Source organism: Phyllopteryx taeniolatus, chromosome 14 (assembly GCF_024500385.1).
Source record: "Phyllopteryx taeniolatus isolate TA_2022b chromosome 14, UOR_Ptae_1.2, whole genome shotgun sequence".
NCBI lineage: Eukaryota > Metazoa > Chordata > Actinopteri > Syngnathiformes > Syngnathidae > Phyllopteryx > Phyllopteryx taeniolatus.
In genome coordinates this window covers 5009590-5036283 of record NC_084515.1, presented here as the reverse complement: position 1 = coordinate 5036283, position 26694 = coordinate 5009590, and the positions used below count along the sequence as shown (strand labels likewise).

The window sequence follows — 26694 nt, the reverse complement described above, 5'->3', positions numbered from 1 at the left end:
CGCGTCATCGCGTTCCATGTTTGTGGACAGCACAGTTGTAAACCAAAACAAGGATGCCTGCACATTCCGCTGCGTACGATTGCACACGCGACGTAAATCACAACAAGGGAAATGGGAATAACGTTTCATAGGTAAGAATATTTTTGGGCTATTTTTTCCGCAACAGTGTCTGCAATGCTTTGGGTGAACCACATTAGTCTTTTAGAAAGCTAGCTTGTTGAATTCTAGCTTGTGAATTCTAGCTCGCTGGTAGTAACTTATGCCACGTTTGAGCATTAACATAATATTTCCAACACATTTATTTTCCCACTGCCAAAACAAAACCGTAAAAAACCCAAACAGAAAATAGCCATAATTTGCTCACTTTCAACTAGTGTCAATCACCGCCCCCTTCCTATGGAGTTTTATTATTCTTCACTATTTATGTTGTACTGTATATAATTTTATGTCAATAGTACGAATAAACGTTCGTCTTTTCATTTAATAATAATAATAATAATAATAATAATGCATTTGACTTGTAAAGCGCTTTTTGTAGACACTCAAAGATGCTTTACAATTAAACAAATTAAGCCTACCAGTTATTTTATTATTATTATAAATTATGATTATTATTATTTATTGTTTTGTCCATTGTTGCCCCCAGAGAATGCATGGCAATCATCTGCAGAGATACAAAAATCTCACTATATGTGTTTTATTATTGGGTTGAAAAATGTCAATTTAGGTTTTACTTTTTTTTTTTTTTAGTACATTTATAAGTGTGTACTTTTGTACTTTTACTTGAGTAAGGGAGTAGATTCAGTACTTTTACCAAAGTTGTTTTTTGCACAAGTATTAATACTTTTACTTACTGAATAAAGTAAAGTGTGTTGAGTTCACTGCCCCATGAAGCGTGACTTTCAAGTCAAAACAAAAAAATCGGTCAAATGACATCTCGTGTCTCGAAAAACTCGTAAGTCGGCTCACTCGTATCTCAAGGCACCACTTAATTGATCTGTCTTAACTACGATTGGTGGGCAACCAGTCCAGGTTGGAGCCCACCGCTAGCCCAAAGTCCGCTGGGATAGGCTCCAGCTCACCCATGACCCTAGTGAGGATAACCAAATAGAAAATGGATGGATGGACCTGTCTTAAGTAACTTTTATATGGAGTCCCTTCATACAGCCCGCCTTTGACAATGTGACAGCGTTAAGCAAATATCTTCAAAATAAAAACAGATAAAAATGTGCACCTTCCCACCTTGTAGTCGATGCAAGGCCATACGAATCCCACATCCTCCCTCTCTCCCCACTTTGAGTGTAGCTTGGCCATCCTTCCCGAAGCCCTTTTGATTTAAAAAAATTTTTTTCCCCATAGCTGAGTGTTGTTTGTGCTGCTGCAAGCTCAGCCATCAGCAAGCATTGATCGCTCGCCTTCATCCTCGCCGTCCCCTCCCGGCTACCTGACGACCACCGCTAATTCCCCCCCTTCTTCCTCCGAGATTGAGAGGGTCGGAGAGAGAAAAAGAAAAATCAATAATGGAGCCAAGAGGGGCGGGGTCAGGGTTCAACGAGGTTCTTGACAAGTGTGTTCGGGGGAGGAAGCGACGCGAAGGTTTGTCCGTGTGTGCGCACATATGTGTGTGTAGCTTAAGGAGTGGTCAACAGAAGCAGTGTGACCAAAGGCCTCGTGGGTGCATGAGTCAGGCTTGTCACGAAGCAAATTTATGAGCATTGATCCGTGTGTGTGCGTGTGTGAGTGTGGGTGTGGGGGTGTGGGTGTGTGGTGGTTTGGATCATGGTGGAATCTGACAGGGGTGAGGAGTCATCATATAAAGCTCATTATGGCCAAACAAGCCATGGAAGCAAACGAATAAGTCCCGTGAGCTTTCAAATTAGGCTCCCTGGTTCCTATATTGTACAGTCAAACCTCGCGGTTGATGGGGGATTGGGACCGAGCCCTGCTGCAAGTAGGGAAAAAAACATCAGTCATTGACGTTCCCCCTTATTTTTTTTATACATTAATTGCCTGTAGAGTGGTGCCTTGAAATACAAGTTTAAGTCATTCTGTGTTCACGCTAATAACATTCGCCCCAAATCATTTTTCTCCATTGAAATGAATGGAAATGCCATGAATCTGTTCCAGCCTCCCCAAAGAACCCAATATTTTTTTTTGTTTTAATCAGAAAAATAGCACTCTATATTATTGTACTTTGCAGCCGAGTGTGAAGCGGCTGGGATGAGAATCAGCACCTCCAAATCTGAGACCATGGTCCTCAGTCGGGAAAGGGTGGCATGCCATCTCCAGGTCGGGGATGAGATCCTGCCCCAAGTGGAGGAATTCAAGTATCTTGGGGTCTTGTTCACGAGTGAGGGAAGAATGGAACGGGAGATCGACAGGCGGATCGGTGCAGCGTCTGCAGTGATGCGGACTTTGTATCGGTCCGTTGTGGTAAAGAAAGAGCTAAGCCGAAAGGCGAAGCTCTCAATTTACCGGTCGATCTTCGTTCCTACCCTCACCTATGGTCATGAGCTGTGGGTCGTGACCGAAAGAACAAGATCCCGGATACAAGCGGCCGAAATGAGTTTCCTCCGCAGGTTGTCCGGGCTCTCCCTTAGAGATAGGGTGAGAAGCTCGGTCATCCGGGAGGATCTCAGAGTAGAGCCGCTACTCCTCCGCATTGACAGGAGCCAGATGAGGTGGCTGGGGCATCTATTAAAATATATTGTCATAACATAATACAATAGATTGTAAAGAACTAAACAGTCTGCATCATGATTAATTCATTACTGCTCCTCCTACTGTCAGTCACTCAGTAAGCTGCAGTATTATTAGTCATTCTTTGCAGAGGGTAAAAAAATAAATGTCTGCAAGTATTATGTTTTATAGTATATTGTCTGTCTACATGTTTTGCTGCACCGTTGAGTCAAATATCCGTTCCTTAAGGTCTTAAAACATCGGGACACATATGCTATTCATTAGCCTGTGTATGGCGTTTCGTATTGTTAGCATTAAGCTAAGTGGACTGAAATGCTAAATTATGTGGTTGTTTTAAACGCATAAAGCAACACTCTCTTTGTTTTATCTTTAGTTTGACAGTAAATTTCATTTTTGAAGAGTTGTTCAGTAGCTGCCACATTGCTGCTTGTTGTGAATTGTGTTGAGTTGACTGCCACCACCGACTGGTTAGAGCGTCTGCCTCACAGTTCTGAGGACCAGGGTTCAATCCCCAGCCCCACCTGTGTGGAGTTTGCATGTTCTCCCCGTGCCTGCGTGGGTTTTCTCCGGGCACTCCGGTTTCCTCCCACATCCCAAAAATATGCTTGGTAGGTTAATTGACAACTCTAAATTGCCCCTAGTTGTGAATGTGAGTACGAATGGTTATTTGTTTGTATGTGCCCTGTGATTGGCTGGCAACCAGTTTTGGGTGTACCCCGCCTCCTGCCGATGATAGCTGGGCTAGGCTCTAGCACGCCCGCGACCCTAGTGAGGAAAAGCGGCTCAGAAAATGGATGGATGGATGGATGACTGCCACCATACAGCGCTCATATCTCAAATTGTTGCTCGCAAGTCAAAGCAAAAAAAGCGTCTGAACGGCGTCTGGTATCCCAAAAAAACTCTCTCTCAAGGCACCACTTCATAGCTTTTCAACAAAACAGACCCGAATTTCACACTGAGTAAGTAAATTTGAGTAAATTGAGATTATCATTATTTTCGTAGCTACCATTTATATATTTTTTGTTTGACATTTCTGTTCTGTTCTTCAAATATCTGCCTTGCCTCAACAAAGGTTGGGAAACACCGGTTAACTTAACATAATATTTCCCTTATGCGTCTCCCTTTTCAGCCTATTATTTGCTCTCTTAATTTACATCTTCTCTCTCTAGGGAGAGATTAACCCCTAATCTCCCTGCAGCCCCATGTTTAATTGATATGATTAAGCTATTGCAAGGTCCTGGGAGGTTCTGCTCTTTTTTCTAAGAACAGCATCTCTCTGTGGAGAATCACAACCTTCCTTCAGTGCCTCCCCCTCCAATGTCATGCCTTCATCTTGGTTCTTGTTGTGCCTCCCCCTTTTCCACCTCCATCTGCACCGTGCAACCAGTGTCGGTTGGCCTTCTCTGCACAATTATAGATTAAGACACTGGTATAGTTTTCTTTATGTTCCCTGATTGCGAAAGTCACCACCAGGACCAACGTGCGGTCGGAGGGACAGATTCTGTTCATCATTCTGCAGACACGGACTGTCTTCGGTGAAAGTGCATTTAAAGCCTTTGCGGCCAAATCCTGGTTTAAATTACGTTGTCATTTTAAATTGGTTTGTTTGCCAAGTATGGAGAAGTTTAAAACTAGAATTAAGGAGAATTTGTTTTCAATTGAATGCTGTTGTGCTCTTACTGAACACTGATTATGATATTCTGATACCTCTTTTGACAAAGTAAGGAATAGAAAGTACAGATACCTGTTTTCAAGTGTAGGGAATACAAGTAAACATTCATTAGGAAAATAAATACGCAACCAAAGAATAGATGCATGAAAAATCTGCTTAAGTAACAAATACCACTGTGACTCTCATTGGATTGACATCTAAACCACAGAGGATTTTCAGGCATTCCCCTCAACAAATCCGGCGATTATTCCTCATCTCTGTTGCTCATAATCTCCAAATCTTGTTTGTCTCACAACGAGATGATGACATGAAAAGCCCATAACACACTAAAGGCTTGTACCTTACACCTCTACATCATTTAGGTATTTTTAAACAAGTCATCTTTTACTTACTGTCACAATATCAATAATAAAAAAAATACCAATGCGCTTGCTAAAAGATGTGATTTTCTTTGTCTAATGTGTAGATTTACAGTCATCCAGACTCTTCTTGTTTGTTGAATTTGTTGTGATTTTTCTTGTTTTCCGAAAGCATTCAAAAATGACTTACTGTGTTATGCTATTAGGCTAACGAAATGATGTCAATTCGTGTCTTACACTTACAGGAGCTCATTCTGTGACATTTAAACATTTTCTTCAACTACGTCAAGAAAGACGTAAATAAGATTGTGCTTTTGATGTAATAAAGGTTAATAAAACATTTTATGAGAGACGAATACAGCTTCATGTGAGGAAAATATGATAGTAGAGTGAGTGTGTCCATGGTGTGCAAAAGATTGTATTTGACACTCTCACATTCCTCATATACATCTTTCTCCCACTAAACCTGTGCAGAGTGTGTTGACTCTATTAACATCCCCATGCTGAAATGTTACACCCGCACTGCAAATACGTAACATGGACCTCCTTCTTTCATCACTCATCTCTTTCTCTTCCTCTCATTCAACGAAAACACTTTAGTGGAAAGAAAACGTATAGTTTTTGGGTTACACAGTATATGATTTCCAACAAAATTCTCGTGAAAATATGACTTTGTAATATGTGCTGACTGTGGTGTTCCATAGCCTTGTTTAGCAATGGCGGGGCGTCCCTGGAAGTTGAAGGCAGCATGTTGGTCAAGTGCCTTTTTTTTAATATTGAAGGTTATAAAAGGTGCTAAAAAGTGATACTGTCATGACCTTGGTTGATGCTGGCATTTTAAATTGTTACTAGAAACAGTCGGGATCACGAGGTAATGTCATTGACGCATTTCCTAAAAATTTTTATACAGTATTACCTTGGTTTTCTTAATTAATGCATTCCAAAAGGTCTGACTAAATCCAAATCAAATGAAACCCAAACCAATCGTTCCCACAGGAAATAATGTAAAAACAATTAATCCGTTCCAGACACCCCAAAGTATGAGCAAAAAACATGTTTTATAAAGAATAACTCTAGTTTTACACACAGAAAACAACATGAAATAAATATAAATGCCTAATGAGATAGGTTAATGATGATATAATATCACTTTTACCCATATTGAAGCCTGCTGTTGGCATATTGGAAGATGACGAGGAGGAGGGGTTATTGTTTGGAGGGGGAATCCCCCCTATCTCGGGTTACTTTCCTCTTTTAGTGGCACGAGCTCAGCTTGAAAGTCACTGGACCACTTTCATACAAGAAATCTGTTGTCGATGCGGGCTTTCCGTATATCCTGGCGAAACTTTGCTTAAAGTTCTTTCTTAAATTCTATCGTGTTTCTCGCCTTCTTTATCTCATACTTAGATCTTTCTTTTGCCCCACGGTGGCTTATTTAGCAGTCACACTCAAAAAACAAGCACAAAAATCTTTGGAAGTGCTTTGGATAAATGCGGGGGTAAAACTCAACTCAACAAGAAAACTCAACAAAGTTGCGCATGCGTCCCAAAGCTGTACAAAAAATGGGACAAAATTTGGACGAGAAAGAGTTGACGAAAAATTTAGTTGTATGACAACTAGGGTATACGGAAACCGAAGTAGCACTTTAGTTACCTAGTTTAAACCATAAATATACAGTACCACAAACTATTCTCCCAAAACACTTTAAAATAATGTCAAACATCTTACAACACAGTCCTTAAAAGTAAATGGCTTACAGGTGAGATGGTTTTGAAATGATGGTCACTCAGCAGAGCAAAAACATACACATCTTGCGGCATTTCAGTGTGTTACGAAAACAGCACAAAAACTGCAAATAGGTGAGTTTCTCACCAAATAGCTTAAAAAAAATTTTTAAAAAAAAGTTGAATTTGTGAATAGCGAACCTCAAATAGGTGGGGGTTCACTTTTCATACTTTTTTCCAAATTTCATTCGTATGCAATATGTAATGATGCACTCACGTTTGCTGTACACTGTACACCCCGGCTTACTTGCAGTGAAACCTACGAGATGTTGACAGGGTATTGTGCTTGCTTTCAAACTTCTACTTGGCGGCTTTGGAAGAAATAACAAGCATTTAATTCAAGTGTTGGAAAGAAAGAAGGTGAGGTGCTGCTGGTTTTGTTTTCCTCAAGGATCTTGTTGTAGGTGTTGAAGGAACGTGTCATCGTGGAGGTGAAGGTGTTTGGAGAGTTAATGGGCGAGGGCTTAGATAGTATCACCGTGTGTGTGTGTGTGTCTGTGCGTGTGTGTATTCAGGGTTATGTGTGAACGTGTTGCCCTGGCGTTTACCTTTCAGCTCACCAAAAAGTCTTCATCCACTTGTCTTTCTTCTCCTCCCATTCCTCCTCCTGCCCCTGTAAGTAAGCCACTGAGGTATTTCCACAGCAGTGTGTCAGTGTTAATATTTACTCTCATCTCATGGTAGCACAGAGAAGCAGCGTCTCCTCCACCGTACACCTCTGTTACCTTGTCGGCCGTGTTTACGAGTCCGAAAGCCCAAAAGACATACACTCACCTGTCAATTTATTAAGGACACAGAGCTCAGCATACATGACAACTTTGTAATATATCCGATATGTAGTGATCTTAATGTTCAGTTTTAATTTGCCACACATATTCGGTCTTGTTTTGAGATTGATACGGCGATTGTGTCAGAAGAGTTCTTCCTTTCTTGGAGACAAAGAACCAAAAAAAAAATGTGTTTTCAGTTCAAATGCGCTTGTCGAAATGGTACCTTAGGGATAGTGCAACCTATAACCTTCTGAATGGCGATGCTCCACATCTGCCTAATGCAGGGGTGTGCAGACGTTCTTGCTCAAGGGTTATATTTGATTTTTAAAATGTCATTTGTCGATAAGGTAAAATAAAATATAGTTAAATGTGCATGTTTTCTTGTAAAATAATAATTCATTGAAATTTTTCATTGTATTTTTCATAATTAACTAATTATTTCATAAAACAATTTAAAAACTATTAAATGTTATGTAAAATTATGTTAGTATTTCTTCCCACTGTATTATATACAATTAATCAATTGACTAATTATTTAATGAGCTTAATGAAAACGAACTATAGTAAAAATTATTACATCTCAAATTTGTAAAATAATTAATTTTAGTAAAAAGAACATTAATTGCCCGTAGGCATGACTGTGAGTGCGAATGGTTGTTTGTTTCTATGTGCCCTGCGATTGGCTGGCAACCAGTTCAGGGTGTACCCCGCCTCCTGCCCGATGACAGCTGGGATCGGCTCCAGCACGCCCGCGACCCTAGTGAGGAGAAGCGGCTCAGAAAATGGATGGATGGATAGTAAAAAGAAATAATTGTATGATTTTAATGTATTGGTTCTAATTAATAAAGCAATTATTTATTAAAACAAATCTATCATTAAATGTTTAGTACAAATAAATGATAATAAAATAAATTAAAACAATAAAATATAAAATACAATTGAAATATTTTACATTTAGTTATCTAATGATAGTGGTTTATGTTATGCCATAAAAATGGAGAAAGACCCAACTTTATGCTTGCATCTTTGCATATTAGTTTTTTTCTCTTTATCTTTCATTATTGGAAATAGTTCCTTTTTTATCTTATATTCCTTACATAAGTGGAGAGAGACTCACAAAGTAAGAATTTCTTTGCTCAGTGCTAGTGTTTTTACTGTGCATATGACGATAAACGTCTTGAATCCTGAATCCTTTTTGACAGATTTCCACTGCCAACTACTGGCAGGGCATGCATGCGCACGAGGATCGTCCTCATACATTCTTGTATCATGTCAACTTGAAATGTTTCTTACTTTTTTTTTTGTCAGTGCAACTGTCACCATAATGTAGCTTCACCCTCTCTTCCCCCACAACGATACTAGAGGTGACTTAGTGATGGGAGACAATGGCATGTCAACGAAAAAGTGACATCAAGCTATAATTCATAGAATATCCCCTGGTGGGTGCCTCATCTGAGTCACCTGTGTGACTACCAATAGTAGCAGAGAAATGTGTTGATGGACAGATGAGTACGATGGCTCCTTTAAAAGAGTGTTACCTTGGCAGTTAGTCAAGGGCTAAAGCATCATGAACCCATTGAATCTCTTTAGTGGAAGGTACTTTTTGGAAGAATTTGGCTTTTAGTCAAACCTAGGCAACCTCAAATATGATATAATTGTGTCCACAATATAGAAATAATGTGCACACAGAATGATAATTTATGACCACAAAATACTAATTTGTGGCCACGAAAAAGGTAGAATGTGGGCAGTGCACCAAATACTAATTCATGGACCTGAAATAGGTATTGTATAATGTGTGCACGAAATACTAATGTGGCCAGGAAATAGGTATAATGTGCACCTGAACTACTAATTCAATGCCCTGAAATAGGGATAACATGCCCATGAATTAGAATTTCTAGAGAAGGTGCACTCGATTTGTTTAGCCAACTGTCCAGTATGGAGCCACACCTCGTTCATGGCCACAAATGACTGTTTTGTGCGCAGGTTTTATTGTTCCCACAAATTTTTCTTTTTTTTCTTTTTCCCATGTCACATCTGGGGCTGTGTACAAAACTGTTGTGCTGAACATCAAAAAAGTCCACCACCACCATCAGCAAACCATGATGCCAACCATGAAGCATAAAATCCTGCCGGTGTCCTGTGCCAGTATGTGACTCAGTGTGTTGAGGTCACAGTGTTTATTTTTTTCAAAGGAGCATCTCCATGGAGCTGATGTGTCCCGGTCAAACCTCTGGGGCAGCGGGTCGTGAACCCCTGGGTAAACTTCAAGCCCACCAGGAGGAGCCCCGTTAGTGCGTTCATCAGATCAGCTCCGGCTCAACCACAGTCCCGAAAAGGAACATGGAGGCAGAAATGCGTGAATATTATGCAACTTGAAAATGTTGATCTCATAAATTTGAGCTTGCATTCTAGGGAAAAAAAAGTTTCACGCAGGCCTTGGTATAGAGTGGGTGTATTTTATGCCAATCAGAAATACTCAAAGGTACTTTAACGGCCCTTCTATTTGTATTTTCTACATTCTCCATTTTCTTTGCCATCACAGTGGAACGTCTAACTTTTAATTGGCCGTTGGCGATAGTTAGACATTCAATAAAACGACCACCTTCATTAAAGCCGTATTTTCACCATTACCGCAGAAACTGAAATAAACAATCAGGTGAGTGACTGCTCATTAAGAACAAGGATGATTTAGTTAACTAGAAAATCCAATGGCAACCTCCTTCAGTCTGTGAACAGTTCAGAAAAAAAAACCACCTTATCCAGTCAATCCTGCAGGACAGAAAAAAAAACAGAAAAGCTAGTTCCTTTTTCTTTATCCCCAAAGCAGGATAACAGCCGGCGTTAGGGGAATATCCGGCCTGCCAATTGCAGTAATGGCCCCTAATTCCAAATTAATTCAGTCTAAATGAACTGTCAAAGGGAGATTGATTCGTTGGAGCTGCTGTCTTGATGAGTGCTGTCATGTGATTAGACACCGAGGCCTGTGTCGCTCTCCCCCAGCCCCAGGCAACTTTCTCTCTCTCTCTCTCTCTCGTTCGCTCTCTTCTTTTTTAGCCGACTGCTGTCAACTGCAGCTAGTTTAGGCGTGACAGGTGAGGAGATGCGAGGCCGCTCCGGGACAACGTCCGCAGAGGAGGTGAGACCGACCCATCAGGGGGGCTTTTTTTGTAGAAAATTGACGGGCCAAGGTGTGTCTGATTGGGGCCTTGCGCAATAAAGGGAACTCTCATTTTCAGTCTTTTCTTCAGTTTTGTGTGATGGGGGCTTCATGTATGCAGTCAACCCCTGTTTATCGCAGAGGATACAGTCCAGACCCACCCGAAATAGGTGCAAATCAACAATATAGAGACAAGAACAACAAACAATAACAAACATTTACAATTGGTATACCCCTCCGACACGCTTTTAAAACATTTAAACTTATTAAAACACACTATAGACTATTCCCTCATGACTGTTCTCACATTCTCGCTCACGCAGTTCTAATGGAAATGCTAATGGTAATTTGCACTAATGTAAAAGCCTTCAAACAGCTGCTACCTTTGACTTTTGTACTTTTAATTGCTACTTACTACGCACATGGACCAACAACACAGAGCATACAGCAATACTCACAGGTATACAATATATAATATCGCTGTCGGGCGCAATCCTCGCATCTCCAAAATGACTACTTTTCAGGAAACAAAACAAAAAAAAAACACTAATTTGCTTCAGCGACCAAACACGGCATCATTCAAGTTGGTATTATACCTTATATTGTGATTATTTACGGTTGCGCACCAACATCAACACAACACCATCCAAAAATCGTGTTCAATCGCTAATTTATTACGCTGTTGTTGATTGAAATGGTAGAATATGTCACCGGGTACATAACAAAGTCTGCGCTTACGCCTGCCCACCATTAAGAAAAAAAGTTTTTAGTACTTCACAAAAGTAAATGTCTGCATTACATCGTCTTGCCAAACTCTTTTCTCAAAGGGCTTATGAATGATGCAATAAATAAAACGATGAGCTTTCCAAACTGTGTAACAGGCAGAAAATGAATCTGCACACAAACTTACCTTCGAAGGCTGACTCCTCCATTCTGCAACGAAGCATTACACTATCTATTTTTAACAAAGGAGGGTTACTCAAATGTATCATAACTGTTTTCACTTGTTATTGTCTCTAAAACATCCATACTTTGAATCTTGAGGCGACATAATGCCGCACGGCTCCTGCAGAGTGAGGGAAGAGGAAGAGTTTTACAACATTTATCAGGCAGTTGATATATATTAATAGAATTATAGATTTGTTCTCAAGCTATTGGTTAATGATGTGTAAAAATAACAGACAACATGGGGACAGACCAATCGTACCGATTTTTGAAAAAATATGAAATGGACTATATTCAGACACACAAGATTTCCACCCAACAGCGACAATATTCTCCCTCTATCTCGACTATTGCTGGACTTCAGTTGTGGACCTTCTCTGCTTGATCTTAATTATGCTGCATCTCTACCAGTAGACCTCAGAGCTGCTCTGCATTTAGAAGCACAACGTGGTACTATAAGGAAGGTGCTAAACACTAATAAAACCCCTAAAAAAACAATCTCAACAACAAAAACAATCGCTTAAAAATCCACAGTAGGGCGAATGATGAAACGCGATATAGTGAGGGGGCACTGTACATGAAATTATGGCTTCCACCACAGGAAAAAGTTCCAACTTCATAAATAGTTTGAATACATTCTTTTTAGGCTCTCATGGACACATCACACTCTTCCATAAGAAAGGATAGTTTATTAAATATAAATATTTTTCTAATGTACTTTGCATTAAAGCAAAGGGAAAAACTACGATTTTGCTGGCCATCAAATTAGGCTGTATGCGTCACCTGAACTACAATGAGTTTGACACCCCTGATATAGATTTTGAAGACACGCTTATTAATAGGCTCTCATGGAAGTTAATTAGCTGTGGAAAGGAGGCCAGGGGCACTAGCGTCTCTGCTCCTGAGGATTTTGCTATCCCCGCTGATTCCTAGGCTAGGCTAATTATTTCCCAATAACCTTACTTACTGGCCATGCTGCCTCCTGTGGGCCTGAGCCTAAGAAGCGTCACCCTGCCAGTGGAGCGGCTGTTCTGCTTGGAAGTTTTTAGCGGCACGCCTGCCACCGTGCTCGGAGATGATTTCCTCCTCTTCCTCCCGCTCAGAGGAAGCCGGTCGAGAGCCCCGACACGCGCAGGCGACGGGGTGGTGGCTTTCTGAAGGCGCCCCTGTTTGATGTTGGAAATTAAATTCCTTTAAATTCACCAATAACGCTATTACTTAAAGTATTGGACACACTGCCGAGTAACCCGGCAGCTTTGCGTCTGCAGTCATTAACTCTGCCCTCTCCCGACGCTCGCTCTGCAAACTTGTTAACCTTATTACCCCCGGCCCTCTATTTTGACTGTTTATTTACTCTCTTATTGAAATACTTTCACCCTCACACTGCTCACATGCTGCACATATGAATAAATATGGGCCACACAGGAAAGCTGTTTATCATGCAAAGTGGCAACATCAGAGGCTGTAAGAAGGGGAGGTGGCCTAAAGAGGCTAAGCTATTACGTTCAAATATAGTCAACATTTTCAGTGAACTTATGATCCTTTGACATACTTGAAAAAGAAATCAAAATATCGGCAAGAGATGATTGTTGATTAATCGTGTCTAGAAGCAATTGAGGCAAAATGGAGTGCACTACCTGGCTGAAACCAGCAGAGGCACTGTTGATCCAGTTGCAACCACTTTGCCATCTAAGGCTGAATTTACACTTCAGGTCCAAGAGTCCAATTCCAATTAAATGCCTATATCTGATTTCCATACATAGTATCTCACAAAAGTGAGGGCATGTCTCACGTTTTTGTACATTTTGTTGTATCTTTTAATTCGACAACACTGAAGAAATTACACTTTTCACATAAAGGTGTACTCACTTTTTTTTGCCAGCATTTAGGCATTAATGGCTATGTTCTTAATTATTATGAGGGACAGTAAATTAAGACTTATTTTATTGTTTTGTTTTTTCATGTAAGCAGCGCCACGTCAAAGGTGTGTACTGACAACACAAAAATAAACCAAAATAGCTAATTAATTTAAAATATATATATTTATATACAGAGGTGGATAGAGTAGCCAAATATTGTACTCAAGGAAGAGTACTGTTACTTTAGAATAATATGACTCAAGTAAAATTAAAAAGTAGTCATCCAATTATTTACTTAAGAGTAAGAGTAAGAAAGTACTCAATGACAAACCTTACTCGAGTAACTTGAGTAACTTACGACTATTTTTTTTTTAAATCAGAGCATGAAGATCAAATAAAATAAAATAATAATATATGGGAGTCGACACACACCTGCCACCATTAAAATTTTTAACTGCTCAAAAACCAACAACACATACATTGGGCCCTACAGAAACATTATTCACTTTATTTGCTGAAATGACTTCATGAAGAAGCTGTTTGCTGAACAGACTTAGCGATTGTGTGTACGTGTGCGACACCATAGGTATAGCGCTAATTTTGCCATATCCACTGGCAAAACAATAGAAACATCAGCAACTTACCGCACGGTGTTTTCTCAAGTTAGAAGTGGGCTGAAATATCTAAGTTTGAGCAGTTACAATTTAAGAGCTGCATGATAAAGCTGTTGTTCTTTGGAGTCTGTAAAATAAACACACTCGGGCGTCTGTTTTTTCCCCCCAAAATGAGTCATTTTGATTGGCTCGCCAAGGCTACGTGCACAGTCATGCGACTGCCTTGTGTCGTCTGATTGGTGAATTGGAGTCAAATGACATTAGTGATCCCGTTTGATTGGCGCAATGGGCACCCTATGCGGAAGTCGTAGATGGAGTCTAAAAATACACGGGCACACACAAGAATGAATAAATAAAAGTCACGAACGGGATGTCGACCCTTCTTCACATAAATACTCAAGTAAAAGTAAAAAGTACAGTGCATTTAAAGTACTTTGACAAGTACAGTTTATGGAAAATGTTACTTGAGTAGATGTAACGGAGTAAATGTAGCGCGTTACTACCCACCTGTTTATATACCATTTAGTTGGCCTAGGCTTTTAATAGGAAAATACCAATCTTCAGTATTGTACTTAAACATACTGTAATAATATTGTTAATTAAATGCAAAGAATAAACATTCTTTGTGCAGCATGATAGTTCAATGTGCCGCTCATTCTGGTGTGTGTGCCTTGTCCATCAGGGGGGTAGTATAATACAGACATAACAGACATACTATACATTGATTTAATGATGAAACGCAGAAGAAAACCATATCAACTAAGCTGCAATAATATTAGTCATTTTTCGCAGATTTTTCGGATAAAGAATATATGCCTGTGAGTATTGTTATATGCTCTGTCTAAATTGCATGTGTTGCTAACGTTAAAGGTTTAAAATTACCGCAACTTCGCCGCTCGCTTACTCCGTTAGCCCGTCTATGCTGGTTTGCATTTTGTGTTAGCATTAAGATATAGTTAATGTGGTTTGGTTAAATAGCCAAGGTGTAATTCTCTTTGGCTTAGTGGGAGTGGCAATAAACAGCTTGAAGCCTCCTTTTTCAAGAATTGCTCACTATCTGCCAAATTGCTGCTTGTTGTAATAGTTTCATCATAACTAGAGTTTGTAACTCCAATTTTGTTTGGAACTCAAGACAAAAAGTAAGTCAAACAATGGCTCGTATCTCCAAAAACTTGTCAGTTCACTCGTGAGTCGAGGTACTACTGTATTGTAAATACAGCCTAAAGAACAAGATGAATGTTGCGCCATGGCAAGTTGAACTACATTCATGCAATTAGTTTTATTTTTTATTACAGTTTTTTAATGAATTGAGTGTTAATTTTCCACATGATGCAATTTAGTCAAATGTCCATCCCTAATAAGGAATAAGCTTTCATGTATGGTGACAGTCCAGATAATGTATCAAGTGTCAACTACTCTGGTGTGCAATCAATTGTTTTCTTTCGGAAGTATCCTCTCTATCAATTACTGTATGTGTTTGTTTCTTTACAGGCTGTTTTTCTCATTCGACCATACTGCATTAATCCCCCGTTAAAGCTGTGACATTACAATCCCCACTAAGCACACAGCCTGAGGCTGCTGCACACGCACTAATAGGCCCACCACACTAAAACATGTTTTCTTCTTCACTGACACCGATCATAACAGATTAAATGTGAACTTTCTTCATAATAAGTGAAGGATGCCAATCTTTTCTGTGTTGTTTTGTTCCTGCAGACGGCTTTAACAGATTCCATCTGACACCATCTGAAGAGATGTTTATCACATATTAACTTGAGATGCAACTTCTTTTTCTTTTTTCTTTTTTTTGGAAGAAAAATATTTCCCTCAGCTTAACAACAAAGTGAGTTGAAAGTGAAATAATACCCTGATTTTAGGAGAATATACTAGCTTTGCAGTATGTTCATGTAAGGTATCAACATAGAATTTCATGCGCGGGCTTGACTGTAAAGTACTACCTAAGAGGTTCACAACATTCATGTTTGTGTTGCTTACATTTTTTCTCATAAAACCATATGTCCAAACCTAACGTGTTATTACTTCTCCAATTCATATAGTTTTTTGGTTTTGTTTTGCAAAACACTGGAAATGAACCCTATAAGATTGAATGGAGAAATATATTCTGTCTCATTGGCATAAAAAAAGTAGTTACATAATATATCCTAAACATATAAAATGCCGCTTCAAATCTAGAAAATGTTATGTTATGCCGTGCTTTTGTACACCAGGCAAAAGTTTTCAACCCACTACTAACCATAACCTAAGCCATAAAATACACTATACTGACAAAAATATCCAAACGCTTCTCTTAATCGATTCATCCATGAATCTAGAGATAGACTTCTTCCCCCCTAATTATTCATTATATAAAGATATTCTGGGCAAATGCAGTATGAGAACAGTTTAGGCCAGGGCTCTTTTCGGTTCCTCGTCCACACAGTGAGATTTGTGAAGGAATATTTGGAGGCGGGTTCGACCGTTTTTGGTTATTTCGTAGACAAGGGAAGCCCGGCAGATCTGATCGAAGGCAGCCTGCGCCACTGTGCGAGTGTTTATAGAGAGCTTTATTCTCCGGCAATCAAAGCAGCTCCTTTCATTCCCTTTAAATGTGGCACAATGACAGTCTTGATGGACACATTTCTGTGCGGAAGAGGATGATGTGCGTGAGTGGAGCATTGTCACTTCTCTCACCATGGTGTACCAACAGACGATGTGAGCGATTATACAGAATGTACTGGTGAAAACTGCTGGCAACTTAAATATGTCTGCGGACCTCATTATCTCTCTGTCAGTACCCTGATCAAATTCACCAAATTCGAGTTATACCAGCGGTCTAGCCTACGACAGCAGTTAGATGTGGTTTGAGCAGACGTAAGTTTAGACAAACATTCTGCCACCAAATTGTCACTCCGGCGGGCACATCTCCAAAGACACACCCTCGCTGCGCCAGGACGGCCATCTTGGCGCAGACAAATTGGCAAACACAATCCGCCTCTAATTGCACCCTGCCGCAGATGCGCTGTCTTCGGAATCTAGCCCGTAGTGTCTAAGCATAGGACGTTTGCCCCATATTAGTTAAATACAATTTGTAAAAACACTGCAGATGTATTATGAACACATATATACTCAAATACAAATCTTAAAAGGCCACAAAAAAAAATTCAATGAGTCTAAGGTCCATTTATTTCTTTCAAAACAACAACACAAATAGGAACTAAAATAACATGGAATTTGTTTTTAGACATAAATTAATAGTTAAATAAAACAACATGACCCCTGTCACGAATCTAAAACAAATATATGGAGAGGCTTAAGAACACTTTTCTTTTTAAAAATAAACAAAGAACCACAAGAAAGAATACAAACAATGTATTTGTAGGACATCAATCTCTTTCCATATGGACTCTGTCACCACTGAGCTTGTTCCCCTGATAATTTAGGACAAACAGCGATGCACTCTAACCCTAACTAACCCTTACTTTGACAGCACGTTGTTGTCAGGTTCCTCCTTCTTCTTCTTCCACCTCGACACTCACTGACTTATCACACCAGTCTTATGTTTTCCCCTCCTTCTTGTAAGAACTTCAGAGTATTCCCCGATCAATAGTAGAGCTCTCTGACTGCATACATTCTGCGCCTTGGCAGCTTAGCCTATCAATACTCTTTAAATTCTCCTTATGGTCCCAAACAAGCCGCTGCATTATTTAGCAGGCCTACAGTCAATTGCATATTATCTACACATTAACAGATAAATGGCTGTCCGTGTGGAATCTGTCTCAGAGTAGCACTTGAGCAATGTGGCCTGTAGCATCTTTGTCACAGCAGACAGTCAATGTGTAGACTTTAGAGCCCAAATCCAATATGGAGACCTACTTAGGTCTTTTCTTGGTATGACATGTTTGTAATTCTATCTGTCAGACGCAGGAAATGCTGTTTGCCAGCACAAATCTAATATATCAACTTGTGAGAGTGCCACTACTAAAGAGACAAGAAGTTACCTACTGCAGGTTTTTATTACAAAGTCAATTTCCTTTGTCTCCATCACAAAATGGGACGATGTTTGTTCGATCTAAAGCGGCTATGTTTGCGTGTGTGTAATGTACTCAAATGAACAGCAATACAAGCTTGTCTCATTTGGTGTGGAAATATTTTCCCCATCTCCACTGTTGGAAAATGTTCATTAAGGAATAAATCAAATGAGGCATGACGGCAACGATGCTGCGGTGCAAATTCAATTTGTATTCATAACAGCCACGAGCGAGGAGGTGATCATTCACTTGAGTTGTTTTACTGACGTTGTTTGCTACTTGTTATTTAAGAGCCCTCTATTGTATGGGCACATGGATTGTACGTGTGTGTGTGTGTGTGTGTGTGTGTAGTGGGTTCACCCGCTCATATAGTAATGATGCTTTTTGCATACCTTACAAACAATTATTTCTTAGTATTGACTAAACTTTAAAGACCCTGTAAAGTGAATTCCGAGATTGGTTACCAAATACATTATACATGTTTGAAGATAATTGGTGGAAACGTGCAAAGACTGAGAACTATGTGGTACTCATCTCTGATAAAAGTGTGTTTTTCACCATTTCAGTTTCTCTGCTTTGTTTTCGGGCGTGGCTAAAATGGCGCCCAGTGACGCACTTGGAGTTCCAGTCTGAATCCTCCCTCCCCCACTATATAAGAACTTGAGCGCCTTCATTCGCATAAGTGGTTACCTGGTGCAATTGCAATATTGTTACTAGGCCCAAGCCGGTTAGCTTGTGAGGCAGCTGGTGGCTTGCACCTCTCGTCATGTGGTGGAAACTCCAGCAACGACCTGGTGGGATATCTTCCAGCCACCGGCGGATTTAAGCGGATATATTTTCGCGGCTCAAACATGTATGGATGTGTAGGCATAAGAAGGATGCTAGACAGACAGTTTGAATCGAGGGAGACGGGGTTTCACGCATTCAGCAGACACGCCCAAAGCGTTAGACAGTAGAAACAATGGCTTGATTTTTCACAATATTGAAGCCTCATTTTATATAGTTGCTAATTTTTTTATTTTTTTTAATCATTAAAATTTGGCAGGGTTGTTAACAACACTTTTCTCTGTGGTGTGTCTTACAAGACATTTATTTTCACTTTACAGGGATTCTTAATATACCACCATTGTTTAATAGAAGGGATTTTGTGAAAATAAATTCCTGTAATTTCTGTTAGAAGTTTATATTTTTTAACAGATTTTCCTCGAGGAGGAAAAGAAAAAATCAATTTAATAGGGAATGAACTAAACACTTAATTTGAATTTAAAGTCAAAGTTGCCAAGTCCTAAATTAATCAAGTGCTTTCATTCAAGACCATCAACAAACTGATGAGAATTAAAAATACATATTAAAAATGTATTTAAAAAAAAAAAATACAAATATGCTGTATTATTATTATTATTATGTGATTGGCTGGTGACCAGTTCAGGGTGTACCTCGGGATACACCCTGAACTGGTCGCCAGCCAATTGCAGGGCACATAGAAACAAACAAACATTAGCACTCACATTCATACCTACGGGCAATTTAGAGTCTTCAATTAACCTACAGTGCATGTTTTTGGGATGTGGGAGGAAACCGGAGTGCCCAGAGAAAACCCACGCAGGCACGGGGAGAACATGCAAACTCCACACAGGCAGGGCCGGGAAGCAGTCCACCATCAACAGTGTGTATAGTGGGGATGGGGCACTGCTGACCTCGACTTGGGACGTTGTGAGTCGGTGGGGAGAATATTTCGAAGACCTCCTCAATTCCACCGACATGAGTCGGTGGAATATCTGAGGGTATCTGAGGCGGGCTCTCCTATCTCTGGGGTTGAGGTCACCGAGGTGGTTAAAAAGCTCCTCGGTGCCAAGGCCCCGGGTGTGGATGAGATTCTCCCGGAGTTCCTAAAGGATCTGGATGTTGTGGGGCTGTCCTGGTTGACACGCCTCTGCAACATCGCGTGGACATCGGGGACGGTACCTCTGGATTGGCAGACTGGGGTGGTGGTCTGGAGGGAGTGTTCCAACTCCATGGAGATCACACTACTAAGCCTCCCTGGTAAGGTCTATTCTTGGGTGCTGGAGAGGAGGGTCCACCGGGAAGTCGAATCTTAGATTCAGGAGGAGCAGTATGGTTTTCGTCCTGGCCGTGGAACAGCTCTTCACCCTCGGCAGGGTCCTCGAGGGTGCAGGGGAGTTTGCCCAACCAGTCTACATGTGTTTTGTGGACTTGGAGAAGGCGTTCGACCGTGTCCCTCGTGGAGTCCTGTGGCGGCTGCTTCGGGAGTATGGGGTACCGAACCCCATGATACGCAGTGCCCAGAGAAAACCCACACAAGCACGCGGAGAACATGCAAACTCCACACAGGCGGGGCCGTGGATTGAACCCTGGAACCCCCAGACGCTCTAACCAGTCAGCCGCCGAAAATGTAAAATAAAGTTATATCTTGAATACTTGGTATTTTTAAAAGATCTCATATAGCAACATATAATTCCCCGTTTGGACTTATGATAGTTAAGGTGTGCTCAACAATCTTTTTTACATTTTTTTCTTCATTTGGTGGAGGAAAAAAAACTGCTAAAATACTTGCTGGACCAAAAATAAATAAATCATCGTTCCTCCAAGTATCCTCATGAACAGATGGAGCCCTTCTCTACTCAGACAAAGAGTTTGATAGGGGGGTAAGAACAATAAACATATTTGGAGCAGGGAGAAAGGAGGAGAGATGGGAGATGGCAAAGAGGATGAGTTCTCGCCTGTGCTGAAGAGTCTGCCAAAATCCATTACCTAAGTGTTCTTTATCTTTTCCATATGCTTTTGTTGTCTAATCTAGCCCAGCAAATCCTGGATTCACAAAACAAACACATGGATCAGCGCTGTCACTTACAAAGCAAACAGCAGAGAGGCGCACACTCACAGCGCTGCATAGTGGCCGGTGGCAGAAATGCATACGCCGATGGACGCGTGGATGGATCCATGGATGGATCTGGGATGATTGGGAAGATAATCAGACAGCAGCCAGAGGAATTCAAGGAAGCGGAGACAGAGACGCTAACTCTACTTTGTGCTCCGTCGGATCCCCTACTTTGGCCCTCGTATCCTTGATCCTCTCAGCTTTCTCTCCCCTTCCCTTTCCCCCTGCTCTCTTCTTTTAAGGAGGATTGGAGTTGATTCCAGACAATCCAGCCCAGTTCAGGAAGTGGAACGAGAGGGACTCAGGGAAATGCGGGATCACGGTCGGACTTTCGTGGGGGAAAATCGTATCACAATAGTGCTTGGACTCCTATCAGATTTAAGCGAAGGGCTTTAAAAAGCCGAGAGCTGTGCTCAGTGGTAAACTTTTAGATTGCACGGAGAGAGGAGGTGGGGGACTGATCCGTGAGTGATGAGACGTCCTAGCACTGTTGTGCAGTCATTGGTTTGCATTCACAGCGATAAGGTTGCAAAAGGGTAGAAAATGTCTGGTACATTTCTGGAAAGTTGCACTTAACAGTTTTTCGAGATACGAACCTTTGTTAAGATGATTTTATTTTGCTTTGACTTGCAAGAAAATGTATGTTGTACGTTGGCTGTGAATTCAACTTACTTCACAGCAAGCGGCACTCCCAGTTGTAGTTAACAACATTGACATAGGAGCACCAAAATGTCAATTGAATTGAAGCAAAAAAAAATGTGCAAGCGTGGTCACGAAACAAACTTCTGTCTCACTCCAGGCACCGCTGTATTTAAAATTGAAAACTTTCGAGGGGAATTCTATTGAAATGTATGGGAATTAGGCTTACGGCCATACTACCCTGAGAACGCCCGATCTCGTAAGCTCAGCAAGGGGCGGGCCTGGTTAGTACTTGGATGGGAGACCGCCTGGGAATACCAGGTGCTGAAAAGCCCTGCGATTGGCTGGCAACCAGTTCAGGGTGTACCCTGCCTCCTGCCCGATGACAGCTGGGATAGGCTCCAGCACGCCCGCGACCCTAGTGAGGAGAAGCAGCTCAGAAAATGGATGGATGTATGGGAATTAAGGGCAATTTAATGGAAATATATATTAAGGCATAAATATAAACGTGTCATAAGCAAACATCCATGCAAAATATGTCGCTCCCCTTGCCCACATGCAAGCGTATTACAGTACCTTAATTGAGCCACTGAGAGGTATAATGGGCTAACTCCATTTTTGTCATTTTGCAGGAGAGTAACTAAAGTAAGTATAGTTTTATGGCAGCTGCCCAATGCCTGCCACTAAAAGTAGTGCAATAGTCTAAGTCCAAACGTGTCAAATCTATCAATAGTTGATGAAAGATGATAAATAACATTCACTTATACTAACATGCAGATGCACTGGCCACCCAAGCTCATTCCCCAGACAAATGCCAATGATTGACGTCATGAATTACACAGCAGAAAAACATTTTCACATAGCAATGCCGCTGTCTGCGGCCGCACATAATGCACGTGCCAAAAGCGCTACGGAACACACTATTACACTAAAAGAAACTTCTGAAATTACATCTTTCTTGTAAATTCCTTAAAAAGAATCAGTGTAAATGAAGGAGACAAAGTTATTCTGGAATAGTCTTGACTACATGATATGCTGCTTTGCCACTAAAACAAAAAAAAATTAAAATAAATGTCCCCCCACGTGGACAGTTATAGGTACAGTAACTGCAATCCAGCCTACCTAAATCAACAAAAATGAGATTACACCTTGTGATTCCCAAAAATGAATATAAGCAAAACATGTACATTCATGTTGCTTCATGACACATCTAAATTTGTTGAGTTTTAAAACCTTGTATGACATCAAATATTCTCTCCATGCATGCTAGTCAGTTAGGTGCGGATAAATGTTTTGCCATATACAGTAGACTTTCTTAATGCATCCACCCTCCCCGCAGCTGAGTGGGACGCTGTAGGCTAAAGTTATGTAGTGATCGGGTCGGGCCATTAAGCCGAGCAGCAGCATGCTGTGTGAGCAAACATCCCTAATCACAGTTTCTCATAGACTCCTAATGAGCCTCCGCTAATTAGCCATCTCTCGGCACGTCAATTGTTTCTCTCTCGCTCCACTCAGTTAGTCCAGCCTCATTTGTCTGATATAGATTAGTGTGTGTGTGTGTGTGTGTGTGTGTTGGGGGATCCTAATCAGGCTATTGAAAATCATCAGTAGTTAAAGTGAGGGTTTAGGATGGAAAGTCATCAAAGATTAAAGGGGCTTTTTAATAGATCCAGTATGTATAGTGACCCAAACAAATGTACATGTCTCTTCAGAGCAAATAGAACTTTGTGAATTGTGGATCTAAAAAGTCTACACAGCACGCCATCCTTTTCCATGCAAGCCTATCTCCTGCATCCTCCTCTCGAACACCAACTGCCCTCATGTCTTCCCTCACGACATCCATCAACCTTCTCTTTGGTCTTCCTCTAGCTCTCTTGCCTGGCAGCTCCATCCGCATCATCCTTCTACCAATATACTTACTATTTCTCCTCTGGATGTGTCCAAACCATCGAAGTCTGCTCTCTCTAACTTTGTCTCCAAAACATCGAACCTCGGCTGTCCCTCTGATGAGCGCATTTCGAATTTTATCCAACCTGGTCACTCCGAGAGCAAACCTCAACATCTTCATTTCCAGCACCTCCAGCTCTGCTTCCTGTTGTCTCTTCAATGCCACTGTCTCTAATCCGTACATCATGGCTGGCCTCACTACTGTTTTATAAACTTTGCCCTTCATCCTAGCAGCGACTCTTCTGTCACATAACACACCTGACACCTTCCTCCACCCGTTCCAACCTGCTTGGACCCGTTTCTTCACTTCCTGACCTCGCTCACCATTGCTCTGGACGGTTGACCCCAAGTATTTAAAGTCCTCCACCCTTGCTATCTCTTCTCCCTGTCTCTCCTTTCCAGTGCATAACCACGAGAATCACCAAAAGAAGACCATGCCTACAGTGAAGCATGGTTGGGGCAGCATCATGCTTTGAGATTGTTTTTCTTCAGCTGGAACTTGGGCCTCAGTCAAGGTGGTGGGAATTATGAACAGTTTGGAATAGCAGTCAGTGTTGAAGCAAAAACCTCAAGGCCAGAAAGCAAAAATGTGTCAGTAAAAGCCTACAAGAACATCAGAACTTCATTTGGGGGTCAATCAGAGGCACTTCAAACGGTGGCAGGTGTGTGTTGACTCCCATTTAAGATGAGTTTGAATGTGATTGGTTAATTCTGAACACAACTTTAGCCCCAGTTATAAGAGGGTGTGTATACTTGTGCAACCACATTATCTCAGTTGTTTTGTTTTTTTTTACTTCCCTTTTTCCACGCTTTAGGTTGCATTAATGATGGAAAAGGTTGTGAAATTATTTATTTTTGTCTAATTTTTTTAATATCACAAAAACCTGGCATTTGAACAGGAGTGTGTAGACTTTTTCTATTTACTGTAAGTCCATTTATCAGGTCTCAACTCCTCACTTGTCTCCTTTACAAATACAGGTACAGTATGTGAAAATGCTCCATATTTTTAATCAGAGTGACACTTCAAAACTGTGCATCGATTACCAGTCCAGATGGACTCCACCCTGTACTGGTCACCAGTGAATCACAGTACAGACAGACAACCATTCACAGTCACCTTCTTCCCTCTCTGTTTCATATTTTATTTTCATATCAGCTTGAACAGGTCTTAACACGGAGAACGAAAAAAGACGTTTCCATCATGTTTCCTGAAAATGGGAACATGTCAGCCACAATCTAGCTGAGTTTCTTCCTATGGCAGCAGGTTGGCCTGTGAAGGAAGGCGCTAATGGCTTGTTGAGCTGCCGTAAGACCTGTTGGGCCTGGAGGCCGGTCACAGCCATATCTCACATGGTATCGATCGGCTCTCAGCTAAGTGTGACCCAGAGCTCTTCATCCCTTCCTTTTTCATGTCTTTCCCTCCTTGTTAGTGATCCTGTAAAGTTATAACTGTACTCCTGTCAGCTGCGTCATTATCATTGATCTCCTGCTGCTCCACTGGCTGATCTGCGCTCCAAGCATGGACGGACCTCACCATTGTTGCTGATACACACGTGTTGTCATGGATATTAACTCATGCTACAATCGAGGTAAAAATGTTTTATACTCAACGGCAGATATATACCATGGATATTCGCAGTTCACTAGCCGCAAATACACCTCTTTACATTTTCTTCTGTGGAACCAGCTATTCACAGAAAAACTCACCTATTAAGTCGAGTCTAAATGAGAATTGGTGACAAGGAAGTATGTTGAAGTGATACTTCTCCGCTGACAGACAAGCTTTGTATGTTAGGGAGGAGCTTAATTTAGCCTGGGTTGTTTGTGGAAGTTATAGAAAGTCTGCATGTACACGCGCATAGCTATTAGCTGAAAACCTATTCAGTCCAGTCCGAATAGGAATTGGTGTCAAGGAAGTACGTTGAAGTGATACATCTCGACTGAGAGACAAGCTTTGTATGTCGCGAATAAGTTTAGTACAGCCTGGGTTGTTAGTGGAAGTTACAAAGAATCTGCATGTAATAAACTTCGCTTGGTAATGTGGGTGTTTCACTTGTTTTTCATAATTTGGTATACTGGTATACTTTGTTTGGTATGTTGAATGTTCTATCAATTTGGATCTGATTGAAATGATTGATGATTGAAGCTAATCAAATAACTACTACAACAAATACTACCACAACTACTATTGTGTAATAAACCTTGAAAATTGAGGTCTTAATTGGGGGGGGGGGGGAATTATGGCATCAGAACATTGACAAAACAACCACATAACTTTGCCTTGAAATCCACTAGGTTACTGCTAACACTTAAGGTAAAACGCCATAGATGGGTGAACAAATAGCATCAATGTGGCGATGTTATAATGCTATAAAAAACATATATTTGAGCTCGAGCAGTGCAGCAACTCAGACAATATAACAATACTCACAGGCATATATTCTTTATCCTCTGCAGAGAACAACTAAGGCAGCCATGGACCAATGGTTAAGATCATCGCCTGCCACCGTGAGGGACCTAGGTTCAAGACCCTGACTGAACCATCAGCCAACATCCCCCGGACTCACGGCTGTGGTGTCCTTGAGCAAGACACTGATACCCCAAAATGCTCCCCGGGTGCTTCAGCTGCCCCCTGCTCCAGTGGGTTCCACTAACATGTGTATGTGTTCACTGTGATGGGTTAAATGCAGAAAACAAATTTCATGTGGATGTATGCATGTTCATGACAATAAAAGGTGTTTCTTCTTCTTCTAATATTACTGTAGTTTACGCAGTCACTTACAGTAGTTCTGAAACTTCTTTGTTTGTCTGCATGACTGTATTATACTGCCCCCGGGTGGCCTAGTCACTCACACCAGGCAGAGCCGTATTATCCTTGACATTCTATTTTTAATTATGTTAGTACTATATGTTTTTATAAAATACAATATTGTAGTGTTAATTAATACAAGTTGGTCCATCCGAGTACAAATCCAAAAGACTCAATGTACTGCTGTTCAAAAAATGGATCAAAGAAGTCTACCTTCAATAAAGCTCTAAAATGGCATTCAAAGAGTTTCATCCCACTTCGTTGTACACTGTAGGCAGGTTCTTCTTCACTGAGAGCCGCGTGAACGGTGTCACATCATAACAAATTGGGTGGACAGGGCAACAGAGCAGCAGATTGGTGCATTCATCACGAGAGAAATAGATCATGTCACCGTTGACTGTTGGCCTATACGTGCTGCTGTGGGCCTGTGCGGGGGTGCTACATCAAATGCAACTGTAGGAAATGAGGCCTTCATGACAACTAATAGGTTTTAGTGGTGTATAGGG

The 26694-nt window shown here is 41.0% G+C and overlaps 1 long non-coding RNA gene across 1 annotated transcript; it reads left to right on the top strand.

Moving 5' to 3' along the window:
• On the top strand, positions 1–26694 carry LOC133488974 (uncharacterized). Its single transcript, XR_009791781.1, has 3 exons — positions 1–131; positions 20713–24968; positions 25837–26694. It is a non-coding gene; the product is annotated as an uncharacterized LOC133488974 (long non-coding RNA).